Below are 15,499 nucleotides of genomic sequence, written 5' to 3'. Positions count from 1 at the left end.
TGGTGCAGTCAGCGCTGGAGACGTAGAAGTACCTAGAGTAGAAGCAACGATGAAGGCGATTGGTTGGCATGAGTAGTTCCACTTCCTGCCTCGGAGGGATCGTTTGCATTTGTGTGTCTTTTACTAATCGCGGGTTTGAGCTGCTCTGCATGATGGAACAGAAGCTTTTTGACTGCTGATTCACTAAACGCATGGGCGGAGGTTTCGACCAATCAGGGCTGCTTGACAATCTGTGACTAACCTCAATGACTGATGCATTATGGGGATGTTCTTGTGATTAACTCCTACTACTAACCAATCACTGTCTTCTTCCTTAGAGTCACCGGTAGACAGTCAACCAATCAGAACTCTGTCGCGTTCTCCCCCGTCCAGTACTTTATTCACACTAATCATGCTCTCGTTCCTCTGCAGGAATGAAGTGATGTCGTACCTTTTCTCTCCGGCTTCCTGTTTCCTCCCCCTCACTCACTATAGCTGAAGTTTTCTTCACAACTCTGACTAACCAGTCGTGTCGAACGGACGGGCTTTGTCGGTGTCACATTAACTCACGGGTGTTTTCTAAGTGTACATTTTGAAATATACCAGATTTTAACTTGTACTTTCTGTTGATTTTACTTTCCATGTCCTGTGATGATTCTTTCCTCCGCCGCCTCTCCTCCACAGGTGAGTCCATTTCTTATTCCTCCGAGTTGATCCGTCTTTTCTTTCTCGTTGGGTTTGGTTGCCTTCATCAGTTGTTTAAGTTTGTCCGTCGGTTGAATGATCAAGTTTTTTTAAACCAGGATCCTATAGTCACAACGACTGTGGCTGTGAATTAGGGAGATATCAGGTACTGTATAGGCCTTTAAGAAGTGAAGGGGTGTCAGAACGGATCTTTACTGTTTACAGCATTTCAGTCAAAGTGCACAAGAACAATCTGCGTTCTTCTGTGTTACTGATTTCTCGCATGTTGGTTCATACCAGGGACCAACACTTCCCTGATCGGACGTCACAATCAAGTACTCCACATAGTACTCTCCTGATCGGACACTAAATGTTTCCGACCTTCAAAGTGGTTTTATTGGAGGAAACCAGACGTGTGATTCATGTAAAATTCAACGGTACCTTGTTTTGGTACCTTGTGACTGATGGAGTGGAAGAGTAGGCGATTTTCCGATCAGGACTTGAACACAGCGTTTCAGCACATGAGCGTAGTGATGTCAGGAGCTTCGTGTTCAGACAATGGAGCAAGCAGTTTACACTCGATGCAATGTTTGCGATGCGAAGTGCGTAGGCAGGGAATACTTCTAATCTGAGCAAGATCCTGGTTGAGCACTACATTTCTCTCAAGGGTGAAGAGTGCACAATTTCACAGTTTCCAAACTACCGTCACAGATCTACAGTTTCCCACATCACAGATCTACCATCGCAGATCTACCATAACAATGTTTCCAGAGGAGAAAGGAATAGGAGGACGTGTAGCTGGATCTCTGGATCCTCGTTCTGCCAACTTGGCGGCCATTCAGCAGTAACGCAGCTTCATACCGACAGAGAACGAATCGCTGCCGTGTCGGACAGAGGGGTGAACTTCAGCTTCCAGAGAAACAGGAGCAGCTTCAGAGTTTTGTCTGAAGTTCGTGATGTTAAAGGAGAATCGATTAGTGACTGTGAGTCATTCAGAAGACTTCAGTACACGGGGGAGGGGGGGGGGGGGTTAATGTTTTTTACTGCAGCCAGAAATAAAACCTAACGGCGTGTCTGTTTTAACTTTAAGTTGGCTCATTAATGTGTGAGCGGGTTCCTGGTGTTTTATCTCTGTACGTCGCTTTAAGCTGACTCACGTCATCAAGCGTGTACGGTTATTCATTTTTTTATAGCGTTTCCATGTGTGTGTACGACGGCGTGAGCGCATGTATTGTACGTGTGTTTTGTTGTTTTGCAGATTGTGCAGCCGTGCTGCCGTCAGTTACCAAGCAGAGGATTAATTTCCTCGTCCTTCCTGCCGCTGCCTCCTTAATGAGGACTAAACCAGCCGTTAGCTCGCCACGGGAACGCCGCGGCATCCAACCTGGCTATTAAGCGGCTTTGATCAATGCCCCCCCCCCCCCCAAACTGATAAAAAAACAAACATATAGAAGCTGTGTGGATGAAGCCTGAGCTGCATGTGTTGGTGTGGAGGTGAATTTGCACGACAGTAAATCACTCGGTGACGTCGTCCCGCCGAACCCGGTGGTAAAGTGTTGGTTCTGTGCAGCTGCTCGAGTCATCGCTCGGTGTAATGACAGCTTTTGTCAGCGTGCAGGGAGGGTCTCTGTCACCCGGCATGGTATTTAAGCTCGGAACAGGGAGAGGAAGCAGAAGAGAAAAGACGTTGGAACGACGACGGCGTTTGGTTTCTTAGCTGAAGGTTGTTACTCACATTCCTACTTTAATAAAGCGTGAGGTCTCCATGTGGAGTGTGTGCTTTCCCGCCGTTACAGCAGGAAGAAGTGTCTCCTCGGGGTTCATCAGCAGCTTCGTCACGACCGCCGCAGCATCACGACACGGCGGTCGGGCTTTTATTTTGAAGCCGCTGTGGCTTAATATGAACTGCCTGGATGGAGTTCTCATGTTCTCCCTGAGCCTGTGTGCATTCTCCCCAGGCTTTTTAAGTATTGAAGTTCCTCTCCCAGAATCCAGGCAGGAAAGATGAAAACTGTAGGATCCAGTTTTAGTTGTCGATGTTCGTCTCTAATACGCTGTTCAAACCTTTCTGAAGGAAATTCCTCATCACGCTCATATTTGTTGTCACAGTTTGTTGACATCTTCCGGTCGCGAAAATGTGAGAAGATTCCTGAGGAAAGATCCCGTGTGTCCAGTGGATCTCTCCACATCTGGATTCTCTCTGGAAAAACCATCACTTTCACTACATTCAGACTTTCCTCGAGGCTTCAAGACTCTTTTCTTTGAGACAGTCTGGATGTTTTTCACCCTGAATCGGTCAGTTGTTGATATTCTGGCTAGAGCTGCCGCCACGCCATCTTTGCTATCCCAGAATCCCTTGGGGCAGGTTTCCCAAGATGGCGTCAGTCAGGAAACATCAACAGTTTGATGGTTTGTCTGGAAACTTCTGGACTTTGGTGTGATGGATTTAGGAAACTGCAGGTTGGAATGAGAGGAGATGGTCTGAGTTTTGGTGTTTTGCTTTATTCTCTGGGCAGAAGTGAGAACTTTAATGGGAAGTACATTTTAAAAGATTTTATCTGGTGGAGTAACTTTAACCTCTGGACCCAAAAACATTCCGACAGCTGCGACGAGACAAAAAACAAAACAAACAAAAAATAAATCTCTTGGTTGAAGGTTTCTAGGAAATGCTTCTGTTTCATGAAGGTAAAAACAGGAATCCTGAAAAGACAGTCGAGTGTGAATGTCGTACATCAGCAGTCTATTTTTAACCCGGCGCGTCTCGCTGTTGTTTAGGCTCCTTTCTCTGGACAGGAGCCCAGGAGGGACATTTGTGGCCCCAGCATGAAACTGGGAGGGAGTTAATGCCTTGTGACGGCTTTCGGGGGGGCAAGTGGTGGGATTCTGCCTCGTTGGCGTTGCTGTATGAGCCAACGGCTACCTCCAGGACAATTGTGTGTGTGTGTGTGTGTGTGTGTGTGTGTGTCACACTGTTGTTTTTCTGGAGATTTCACCAAGATTCACCAAGAATGCATTGTGAGTGCGCCCAGAGAGGAAACCAGGCCCGCAGTGTTGGCTGGACCGTAGATTTAATAGAGCCTGACCCTGACATTTAAAGTGGAGGTGTTTCGGGCTCAGCCGGAGAAAATGTTGGTGAGTTTCAAGGTTTTCCTCAAACTTTCTGAACAGCTGCAGATCTCCAGACGTCTTTCCGGTGGAGTTAAATACCCTCCTGATGTGTTTGACTGGTTTGTGAGACGCAACCGTCCACCTGTCTGTATGAAAAGCGCCATAACTACAAAATAACAAGTGAAACGCAATTATATGAGTCGCCCCCTGGTGGCCGGTTGCAGAATAGGTCATAAGTCCACCAGACAAACGTCAGCGTACACGTCAGTACAGTAGATTTGTGATATTTTTCAGATATTGTCCAAGGAAATAAGCGTTGAAGCCGTGACACGGTCAAAGCGCGTCGATGCTCCATATTGCCAAACGGATTCGCTCAGCTCTCCGAATCGTTGAATTCAGTCACTTTCATGCCAGCAGGTTTACACGTTAGTACGTTTCCCTGATTTCTGGCTGCATGAAGCTCTGAGCTCTACAGTCTCGAGACCTCAAGATGTGAGGACTGGGTCTCAGTCGACGGTGAAGATGTCAGGGAGGGAAAACAAAACCAGAGAAAGCCCGGAGGCGATAATGAGTCTGTCAGCGGCCCGGACGTTTCCCACGTCGCTTCTCTCCTTTCTTCTCTTCGACAGGAAGTCATCAAATTGTCATTGGCGAGTGTCTGCATCGCCACACAGATAGACGGCGACGTCAGGGGCTCCGGGGGAGCGGAGACAGGGGGGGGGTTGCCATGGAGACCAAGGATCGGTTATCGTCGTCGTCGGAGCGGCAACAGATGCAGAGTTAATGAGGCGCGGCGCCGACGACGCACTCGGCGACGTTTCTGACTCAAACACAGCAAACTGTGTAAAACAGAAAAACAAACACGCCGCTGCTGCTTCACGTCGTCTCTTATCAGTTCCGCTTAAACTTCTTGACGGGAAATTGATTTCTTCATCAGTAAACAGTTGATTGATTGAAGGCAGTCCCAGACGTTTTACACATTATATGAATTTAAGTTGTAATTAATGACTAAAAGGTTAAATGAAGCCTAATATAATGCTGAAGCATCAGAAAATCCCTGTTTTCTCATCCAAGCTCCCATAACACGCGGGTGAAATGCTACGTGCTAATGCTACGCTCCCAGATCATTCGGTGGAAAGGTGGAGATCGTTACCTGAAATGACGCGTGTATATATATATTTAAAAGATGATGATGATAAATGATGTTTCCATACACTGTGCATTCATTTTCTGCGAATTCAACAACACAGGATTTGAATTATGCGAGAGAAATTACAAATGATTCACCAGAATTGTGCAATCAGCTCAGCAGGAATGATACTGGATCAACAGCTGTACCTTGTAAGGAAGTCAGAATCACTAAGTCTTGATCAGGTTTTCCACTTCCTCGCTCCGTCTGTTTTAAAGTCCGTCTGCGATGCAGGTAGAAGACCTGGAGGAGAATCCTCCCCTGATTCAGGAGAAAGATCCAGAAGCTCACAGGGAAACGTGGAGCTCAGCAGGATTTCTCTCGGCAGGGATTTTCTTTTTTCTTTTTTTTTTCTTTCTCTCTCTCTTCTGCACGAACCTCGGCGGGAGGCAGACGGCAAAGCTTCTCTTTTAGGAATGTAAATTATGCAAAGCGAGTAAACAAGACGAGAAGCTTCAGCTGATCGGCAGCAGTGGAGGAGAAACGTCTTTCACTGAGAGGAGACGGAGGGGTGGAGGATGGAGGGGTGAGGGTGGAGGGATGAAGGTGGAGGATGGAGAGGTGAGGGTGGAGGGGTGAAGGTGGAGGATGGAGAGGTGAGAGTGGTGGGATGGAGAGGTGAGGGTGGATGGATGAAGGTGGAGGGTGGAGAGGTGAGAGTGGTGGGATAAAGGTGGAGGATGGAGAGGTGAGGGTAGAAAGATGAAGGTAGAGGGGTGAGGATGGAGGGATGAAGGTGGAGGGATGAAGGTGGAGGATGGAGAGGTGAGGGTGGAGGGGTGAAGGTGGAGGATGGAGAGGTGAGGGTGGAGGGATGAAGGTGGAGGATGGAGAGGTGAGGGTGGAGGGGTGAAGATGGAGAGGTGAGGGATGAAGGTGGAGGGTCTGAGGGTGAAGCTGAACACAGTTCAGGCTGCAGAGCTGCTGGTTATTGTTAATTGATTAATAAAAATGAATGCCTGATACACACACCGGAAAATACACACATATAATCACACAGAAATACAAACATAAACACACACACACACACACACACACACACACACACACACACACACACACACACACACACACACACACACCCTCTATCCTCTATCCATCATGTTCTTGCCCGACCACCAAACGTGCCCCCTAACCACCACCCCACCCCCCTCCACCACAGTGATGAGGTGACGGTTACCATAGCAACAGGAGGCACTTGCTTCAGCGACTTAATGTGAAGTTGGTGGTGTGTGTGTGTGTGTGTGTGTGTGTGTGTGTGTGTGTGTGTGTGTGTGTGTGTGTGTGTGTGTGTGTGTGTGTGTGTGTGTGTGTTGGGGGGCAGTGCGACTGTGTGGGTGTAGTGAGGGATACTGGATGAGGCTATAAATAGATGTCTCGTCCGTCTCCTCGCATCTGCCCTCGTTCCCAACACCTTCTCTACCCCCCCCCCCCCCGATGAACCCCCCTGCACCCCCCCCCCCCCCCCACACCTGCCGTTGTCACCCTCAGCTTTCTAGAAGATTCTCCATTGAGACGATTCTCAGCCTGGAACAGTCCAGAAGCTCCCAGAGCAGGGAGGTGAACAGCTGACCCCAAAACATGGACAAGATCATCCAAAATGAATCATAAAGAAGTAAAATGGCTATAAAAACACAAAACAATAACAAAGAGATTTGACCACAAACAGAACTCTCCATAAAGTAACCAGGAAGAAATAGAAAACAACGAAGAGAGTTTGATATAATAACAGGCAGACAAAACAACAGCAACATGACAGGACGTGTCAAACATCTACAGAGAGACGGGAAACGTCTAGTGAAGAGACAAAACAACCAGAAAAGAATAGACACAAAACAAAACACAAAGGTTCCAATACAAGGTTAAACTACCTTAAAATAATCAAATGAGAATAAAAGAATTTATTTAAAAACTTTTGGGGTCAATGAAGTATTAGACTGCAGTCTGAGCGCCGCCCTGCTGGCCTGCACAGGTCATTAGTCAGTGTCTCTGTGACACACTGGGATTATATAACTGTGTGTGTGTGTGTGTGTGTGTGTGTGTGTGTGTGTGTGTGTGTGTGTGTGTGTGTGTGTGTGTGTGTGTGTGTGTGTGTGTGTGTGTGTGTGTGTGTGTGTGTGTGTGTGTGTGTGTGTGTGTGTGTGTGTGTGTTCCTGTGAGACTGTGGTGTCGGTTCTGTACTTGAAGAGGCAACATGGAAACAAGACGATGTGACACAGAGAGTCACTGACTGAATGACTTTCCAGCATGTCTCCCTCTCTCTCTCTCTCTCTCTCTCTCTCTCTCTCTCTCTGTCTCTCTGTCTCTCTGTCTCTCTCTCTCTCTCTCTCTGTCTCTGTCTCTCTCTCTCTCTGTCTCTCTCTCTCCCTGTCTCTCTCTCTCTGTCCCTCTCTCTGTCTCTCTCTCTCTGTCCCTCTCTCTCTCTGTCTCTCTCTCGCTCTCTCTCTCTCTCTCTCTCTCTCTCTCTCTCCCTGTCTCTCTCTCTCTGTCCCTCTCTCTGTCTCTCTCTCTCTGTCCCTCTCTCTCTCTCTCTCTCTCTCCCTCTCTCTGTCCCTCTCTCGCCCCCTGCTGTGCGTCCCCTCACACCTGCTCGGGGTCGACCTCACGGTGTTTCACCAAAATACCAAACCTTCGTTGGCCGCGGTGGAAATGCCATGTGGCTGGAAGCAAAGCGTCGTCCCGCCACATCTTGTGCAGCGGCTCGCCGTGTGACCTTTGACCTTATTGTCACCCGAAATTGATAAATATTATTGATCATGCTGATTTGCTGAATGTTGGTCTTGAGCTGGACTCGTTCTGAAACCTTCACTTCAGGGTCGTTCTGGAGTCGCCTCTGTTCTCGGTTCTTTTCCTCCGTCTCCAGCGGCTTCCCTCCGTCTCTTCTACTCATGCCAGCTCGTCATGACTCAGCGTTTCAGTACGAAAGGAAAATGAAACTGTGTTGATGGAAATTAAAAGACTGACTTCAAATCGTGGAAATTCTCTGCAGCTTTACAGACAAACAACGAGCAAATCCGACTGTTGTGGTTGAGGTTAGGGTTAAAAACTGACATCTCCCAGCATGCATCTGTCTTCAGGGTTGTGATGCAGTTTGATCTTTGAAATCTGCACTGGTGCGCCACCGGTTGTTCTTCGTCGATTGCCGATATTCAGTTTGGTCCTGAAGCTGGTTTCCTATTGGAAGGTGCTTTGTTCGTTATGTTTGTTATTTGTTTTAAACTTATTTGCGCACGCGTTATGAGGAAAAAACGTCTGCTGCGTCGTGGTTGTTCAGGGTTTTCATGTTGAAGAAATTTGTGAAACAACTGCGAAGTTACAATACAAACAGTTGGATGTTAAAGTTTACATGTTGAGAAATTAATATTTAACATTTTTGAGATTTTATTATTACACAAATGAACATTTATTAACATATAAACACACTAAAGTACTGAAAAATCGGTACCGTTCAGTACCGGGTATCGGTTCCCAGGTATCAAGTATCGGTACCGTATCGGTTCTGTTCGGTTTATCTGTTCCTGCTGTGGCAAACACTCGTCCTCCCCTCCTCTTTCTGCCCTCATCCCTCCGTCGCTCCGTCTCTCTGTTAGAAGTCATTGTTCTGTCTGACAGTCTCTGGAACGCCGCCGACCTCCGCCTGTTCTGGCTGGACGCAAATAAAGATGTTTTCAAGTGTTAAAGAAAGACGCAGTGATAAATATATAATACTATGAAGTGAAATTATAATTCAGCACCGAAATCCAGGGACGGTTTAGACGACGACTGAAAACACAAAACTTTTACTCGATAACGGCGCTCGGCGTCGCTGAGAAGGCAACTGTTAGGAAACGGCTCCCGAGGTGGAACTCTGTGAAAATGCTTCGGACTCCGTCTCCGTGGAAACGGACTCGAACCGTCGCTGCTGTGCGTGCGCGTCACGGTCGTACTAACTAGCTCCTCCGCACATGCTCAGTAGATGGACGACGAGAGCGATAGCAGAGTGTCGTGACTGGAGAACAACCAACAGCAGCCCAACGTGAAACCGACATCATTTTCAGCGTCTCTGACGAGAACGCTGGTATTTCACTGCTAATTGATTAGGTGCCAGTCACAACTTTATAACGACGTTGAAGTTGTTGACGTTCTTGTTCCGTCACGAGCTGTTTCTCATACGAGCCGTGGTCCGGCCGCTCCCCGCTGACCGGTTTAGGCCCGGCAGCTCGGAAAGTTTGCTGCTTTATTGTCGTTTGCTGCGATCGGGAGGACTTAACGAGTCTGAAGCCACGCTGCGCGTGTGTGTGTGTGTGTGTGTGTGTGTGTGTGTGTGTGTGTGTGTGTGTGTGTGTGTGTGTGTGTGTGTGTGTGTGTGTGTGTGTGTGTGTGTGTGTGTGTGTGTGTGTGTGTGTGTGTGTGTGTGTGTGTGTGTGTGTGTGTGTGTGTGTGTGTGTGTAAAATGCTCCACATGTGAGCAGATTCTCTGTGACAGACTACGAGGTCTCCTAACCAGAGGCTTCTCACCACTCGTCTGTCCCTCCCTGGACTCCCGTTACTCCCCGTCTTCCTCCTCCTCGCTCACACTTAACATTCGGAGCAGAAGCGCTGCGAGATGGACTCGTCGTAATTCTCACACATTTCATCAGCCTTCACAGTTTCTGCTGTCGCCTCCTGCTGCCTCTCCGGAGCAGAAGGCCTCTGCAGCTGTGCAACAAGCGAGTCGAACCTCCGACCGGAAGATGTGTGCGGGAATCGTTTCGCTGCTGACGTGGTTTTACATCAATGGAGCGGGAGGAAAGAGGGCAGAGTAGGGACGTACCGATACCGACAGCAATATCGGCTCTTTTACTGATACTGTGAAAAATCCCTGATACAACCTGGCGAGTGTCATGTGATGTCATCTGTCGGCAACGGCAGGAGTTTAATCTGAGCCGTGCTACATGCTACATGCTAAAGAGTTCCAGGCTTACACACTAGCGATGCTACATGCTAAAGGGTTTCAGGCTCACTCACTAGTGATGCTAAATGCTACATGCTAAAGAGTTCCAGGCTTACACACTAGCGATGCTACATGCTGAAGAGTTTCAGGCTCACTCACTAGTGATGCTAAATGCTACATGCTAAAGAGTTTCAGGCTCACTCACTAGTGATGCTAAATGCTACATACTAAAGAGTTTCAGGCTAACACACTAGCAATGTTACATGCTAAACATGATTAAAGTGACAAACCCAACTGGTATCGGTGCAGAGTAAGTACTGATCCATGGACGTCATTCTTCACGTTGCATTAGAAGAGTGAGCGGGTTTGGAAACATCCAATCTACCCTCAATCCTGCCTCAAGGGGGACGTGTGTGTGTGTGTGTGTGTGTGTGTGTGTGTGTGTGTGTGTGTGTGTGTGTGTGTGTGTGTGTGTGTGTGTGTGTGTGTGTGTGTGTGTGTGTGTGTGTGTGTGTGTGTGTGTGTGTGTGTGTGTGTGTGTGTGTGTGTGTGTGTGTGTGTGTACACGTTGTGCTTTTCAACAAGAGACCCAGCCAGAGAAAGAAAGGGGTCGAGGAGAGAAAAAACGTGGAGCGAAAGAGAAAACTAGAGGGGAGGGGGCTTACTCACTCCACCACAGTGGGCGGGACCTCAGGCCCGCCGGCAGCCAATGGCTGTCCACAACTCGGTCACATGACCCCCGTGAGCGAGAGAGAGATAGAGAGAGCAAGAGTGAGAGAGGGGAGGGAGGGAGAGAACTGCACATTCAGTTCAGCCTCACTCAGTGTGTGATTGAGTTCAGACCTCACACACACACACACACACTCTCTCTCTCAGCCCACCTGAGTGACTGATTGGAAAACAGCGAGCGGAACAACAAAGGGGGCGAGCGAGCGACGGGCAGACGAGGCGGCGCAGGTTTATCTTGTGACACCTGAAGCTGAAGCAGAAACAAAGGCGAGGGGGGAGAAAGTGAGGGGAGACAGGATGTCGTCTCTCTCCAACCAGCAGCCCGGCGGCTCGCCGTTCTCCGAGTACAGCGAGCTGTGCAAGGCGCCGCCCCTGTCGCCCGCCGCCTCCCCGCAGAGCTGGGACTGGCAGCGCCCCGCAGGTATGGACATGGGCGCCCCCGTGGGGCTGGTGGTGGGCGGCGGACCTCTGGCCCCGGCCGGACTCACCGACGAAGATAAACTGTGCTTCTTCGAGCCGCCGGGCCGACCCGGCAGGGACTCTGACCTCAAGGTGCCCGGGAGGGTCGGCGGCGTCTCGGGGAGCCCGTCGCTCGGCAACGCCTCGCTGGGCAGCGCCGGGGAAAGCCCCGACAGCCCGCTGTCCTCCTCCCCGTCCCCCTCCCCGGCTTCTCCCGGCAGACTGCCCTCCTCGCTGGGGTGTGGAGGCGGCGGCCGGGTCGCCCCGCCTCCGGTCCCCGGATCGCCCGCCCGCCACACGGAGCCGCTCTCACCTGCCGGCGCTGTGCCCGCACGCCCAGCGGGAGCCTCGCTGATGGAGGCGTCGCCACTAGAGTCTCCTTCAGAAGCATGGAAGAAGACACAGTTTGACGAATCCGGCCCGAAGGTGGCCATGCCCCAGGTGGCTCCCAACTACTGCCTGATGGGAGCGGCGAACGACGGCCTCCTGGAGAGGGCGCCGGAGGTCATGGCGGGGGCGGGGGCAGCCCTGAGCTCCCGGCGGCTGTCCGAGGGCTCTTCGGGGGACAACAGTGAGGAAGAAGAGGATGAGATAGAGGAAGAGGAGGACCTGGAGCCCTGCTTCATGGGGCGAGCGGAGCAGCAGAGGAAGGCGATGAGGCGAGCCATGTCCGAGTGCTCTCACCTGTCGGTGCCCACCAGCCTGGAGCTGCCCGACAAATACCCCAGCGGCGACGGCGGCGGCGACCAGCTGCTCTCGCCCGCCGGCGGCCCTCGCCGCTCCCCGCACTCCATGACGCGCTCGCTGACCGTGGCGGAGGATCAGCCCCCGACCCCACCGGCCACCCTCTCGGCCGCCGGCGCCACGCACGCCGACCTGCGGCAGGCCCCACCCGAACCCCGCCTCAGCCTCTCGCCGCTGCCGCCGCTAAGAGACGCCGCTGGGCGTCCCCTCTCGCCGCTGAACGCCCAGACGGAGGATTTCAGAGGCCAGAAGGAGACGGGTGGCATCGTGCTCCCAGTGCTTCTCAGCACTAAAGGCGACGCCCCCTCGGTGAAAGAGCTCAGTGGCGTCAGAATGGATTCCGGAGCTCACGCTGGTAAAGACGTGCACTTTGGAGCGGGAAGCGTTTCAGCGGCGAGGGGAGACTTGGATGATGGCGACCTTGACACTGGCGGCTATGCCAGCCTGGGCTCGCTCTGCAGCACCAATCCCTTCAGCTCAGTGGATGGTAGGTTCAAACCACTTCGGTCTGTTTCACCAAAATAAGAAAAAGGAGAAACGGCAGATTGATGTTGGCTGTTTGTGTTGGAATATTGTAACTCACAGTCGACCAATCAGCACGGAGCGAGCGGTGTCGGGCGGGTTGCTTGTAAAGGTCATTGGGTTCATTGTGAAGGAAAATGGCTCGAACATGTTCAGATAAGACTTCAGTGAATGAAAACGACGGTTCTTTCAGTGCCGATAGCCAAGATGGATGAGGTTCGGTTTTTTTACTGGTTCGTTTAGTTTTTTGCTTCACGCTGGCAGATGTCTCGGGGTGTGTGTGGAGTTGCAGCGACGGGCTGAAAGGAGGCGTGTCAGGCAGCGAGAGAGACGGCGAGTAACAGAGAGAGTGAAAAGACGAGGGAAGCCCCCCCCACCCCCCACTTCCCCCCCCACTGCCTCGCAGGCTACTTGACATTCTGTGATGGTCGATTCTGTCTGGTGGAACACAGAGCGCCAGTTTCAGCTGAATGTTTGGAGGAAACCGTGTGAAACAACAGGTTGGGAGGGTGTGTGTGTGTGTGTGTGTGTGTGTGTGTGTGTGTGTGTGTGTGTGTGTGTCTGATGCAGCCTCCGGGCGGCGAGCTGACAGGACGAGACGCCTCGTTACGGCTCATCGTTCCTCCTCCTTCCCTCCCTCGCCCTCCGTCCTGTCGAACGCTCGTTAGATTCCCAGCCCATACGGGCAGAGCCAAGATGGCTGAAAATCGGGTCACGGCCACGTCTAATGATGACCGCCCGCGAGCCGAAACGGGGTCACACCGACTCAGACATGCGGCCCACGACGGCAGCGCTCCAACTGGCCGTCAGTCTCTCTCTGAGTTTGTCTTCCACTCTCTCCTCTGCTCTCTTGTCTCTTTGTCTCTTCCTCTGCTGACACGCCGCCGTCTGAAGCTCGCCATAACGCGGAGGCTGCCAGCCGGGCCTCAGGGGTGTTAAAGGGGCGGAGCTTCATTCTTCAGCCCCCCCCCCCCCCCGGGTCCAAACAGAAGCACGGCGGAGACGAGTCGCTGAGGGCGGCGGGTTGTTTTCTTCATGTTTCGTTCTTTTCCAAGGTCACGGAAAGAGTTTCACAGCTCGTATTGTTGTAGTGGAAAGCTTCGGTTCGCACACCGGGAAGAGTATTTCCAGCAGATTACAAGGTTTTCCAGGAGCAGGGATCTTTTCCTGGTGCAGGTTTTTCTCTTTTCTCTGGAGGAGGTGTGGGAAGACTTGGAAGAACAGGTATTAAAGAAAAAAGGAGGTCGGGGGAGATGCTGGTGAATGGAGGAGGATTATGAGGAAGCAGTGGGCGGACATGAATACTGGGATTAGAAATGAGGAAAACTGTGAAATGAAGCTCAAATTGAGAAACTAGAGAACGTCAACAAATACGAGTACTAACGTTTAGCGACGTGCCGATACGAGTACCGATACGAGTACTTATTAAATGCCATAAACACAAATGATATTCAGAGGTTATACGTTGCTGTGAACCACCTCCGTCTGGCCTCTCCGCTCTGCGCTATGCTAATGTTGACTGTAGACCGAGCTGCTGGTGATGAGAGCATCAGTCACTTTGATCAGGTTTAGCATGTAGCATATAGCAACGCTGGTGTTTGAGCCCCAAAACTCTTTAGCATGTAGCATCGCTGGTGTTTGAGCTCCAAAACGCTTTTGCATCGGTGGTGTGTGAACCATGAAACTCTTTAGCATTTAGCATCGGTGGTGTGTGAGTGATAAAACTTTTTAGCATGTTGCATCGCTGGTGTTTGAGCTCCAAAACTCTTTAGCATTTAGCATCGGTAGTGTGTGAGCCCTGAAACTTGTTAGCATGTAGCATGTAGCATCGCTAGTGTGTGAGCCCTGAAACTTGTTAGCATGTAGCATTTAGCATCGGTAGTGTGTGAGCCCTGAAACTTGTTAGCATGTAGCATGTAGCATCGCTAGTGTGTGAGTTCTGAAACACTTTAGCATGTAGCGTGTAGCACAGCTCAGAGTTTCGTCCCGAGCAGTTAAACTCCTGAGGGACATCATGCTGAAGTTGCTGGTGATTAAGTTGCTGGTGATTAAGTTGCTGGTGATGTATGACCGATCTTCCTCCTCCTCTTGATATTTTGTCAAAACATAATTTACAGTATGTCTTTCTTTTTTCATTCTCAATAATATTAAAGACTCGGTACAGTATCGGACCCCATGCCTGGTATCGGTATCAGTATCGGTATCAGTATCGGTGTGTCCCTAAAAGAAATGGAAGACGTGAGCATTTGTTTTAAATCCTGTCAGTTCACACATGCAGCACTGGAGCAGAAAAGTCCAGTCGATCCGTTCCGACCAGAGCCCGAGTGGATGTTTGCGCCGAGTCAGCACTCTCTCTCTTTAAATGCCTTTTAATCCGCTCTGCTTTCAGAGAACTGCCTCCTCCATCTCACCAACAGCAGTCAGAAGTTACTGCTGTGTCGGGAGTACTCTGAGCGTTGCGCCTGCGTTACGTCGTACTGAAACACTTTGTGTCGTAGTTTGATCTGTGAGCTTGGTTATTCTCTGTTATTGTATGTGAATCTGAACGAGTCTAGATTTGAAGAAACGCGCCAATTCCTTTCTCTAGAGAATTTGTTTTAGCATAGAGATTTTAAAAACCCACTCATCTTGTTTCAAGTAGGTAGGAATCAAAGATTCAAAAGTAGGCCAGACTCCATGACTTTTTAAGATTCATCAAAATGTAGTTTCAGATGATTAAGATCTGATTTAAGTGTTTAAAACTCATCTCTGGTGATTCAGCCCAGTTTTAACATGAGACTTTCACTTAAGTGTGAAGCAAAGTGGAACCTGGAGCCACTCCAACTGAAAACAAAAGAAAAGAAGTGCAGTGTTGGAGCACATTGTTCACTTTTGCTTTTACCCGTTTCAAGATTCCAATCCTACCTAACGCCGTCTGACTGCAAGACATCATTTTTAAAACTTCGTCGGTCCTGTTTCATGGAAATGTTTCGTTACAGGATGGACCTTCATTGCGTTTTGGGCGTCTGTTTACACGACAAGGTTGCTTAGAGCCACTGAAAATGCAACTTTTTGAAGAAAAAAAAAATGCTCCGAAAATGGGGAAAAGACAACTTTTCAAAAACATTGCTGTGGAAACGTGAAACTTTTTCTGACACGAAAAAGCATAAAAACCTGAATCGCTGTCTAAGACA

General features: G+C 50.0%; 1 protein-coding gene across 1 annotated transcript in view; it reads left to right on the top strand.

Moving 5' to 3' along the window:
* LOC308125448 (uncharacterized protein) overlaps positions 1–15,499 on the top strand; it is a 94,880-nt gene that overhangs the window by 54,710 nt on the left and 24,671 nt on the right. The window lies entirely within an intron of this gene.

The sequence above is a fragment of the Lipophrys pholis genome (assembly GCF_963383615.2).
Source record: "Lipophrys pholis genome assembly, chromosome: 20".
Taxonomy (NCBI): Eukaryota; Metazoa; Chordata; class Actinopteri; order Blenniiformes; family Blenniidae; genus Lipophrys; species Lipophrys pholis.
This window is presented reverse-complemented; position numbering and strand designations above follow the sequence as displayed.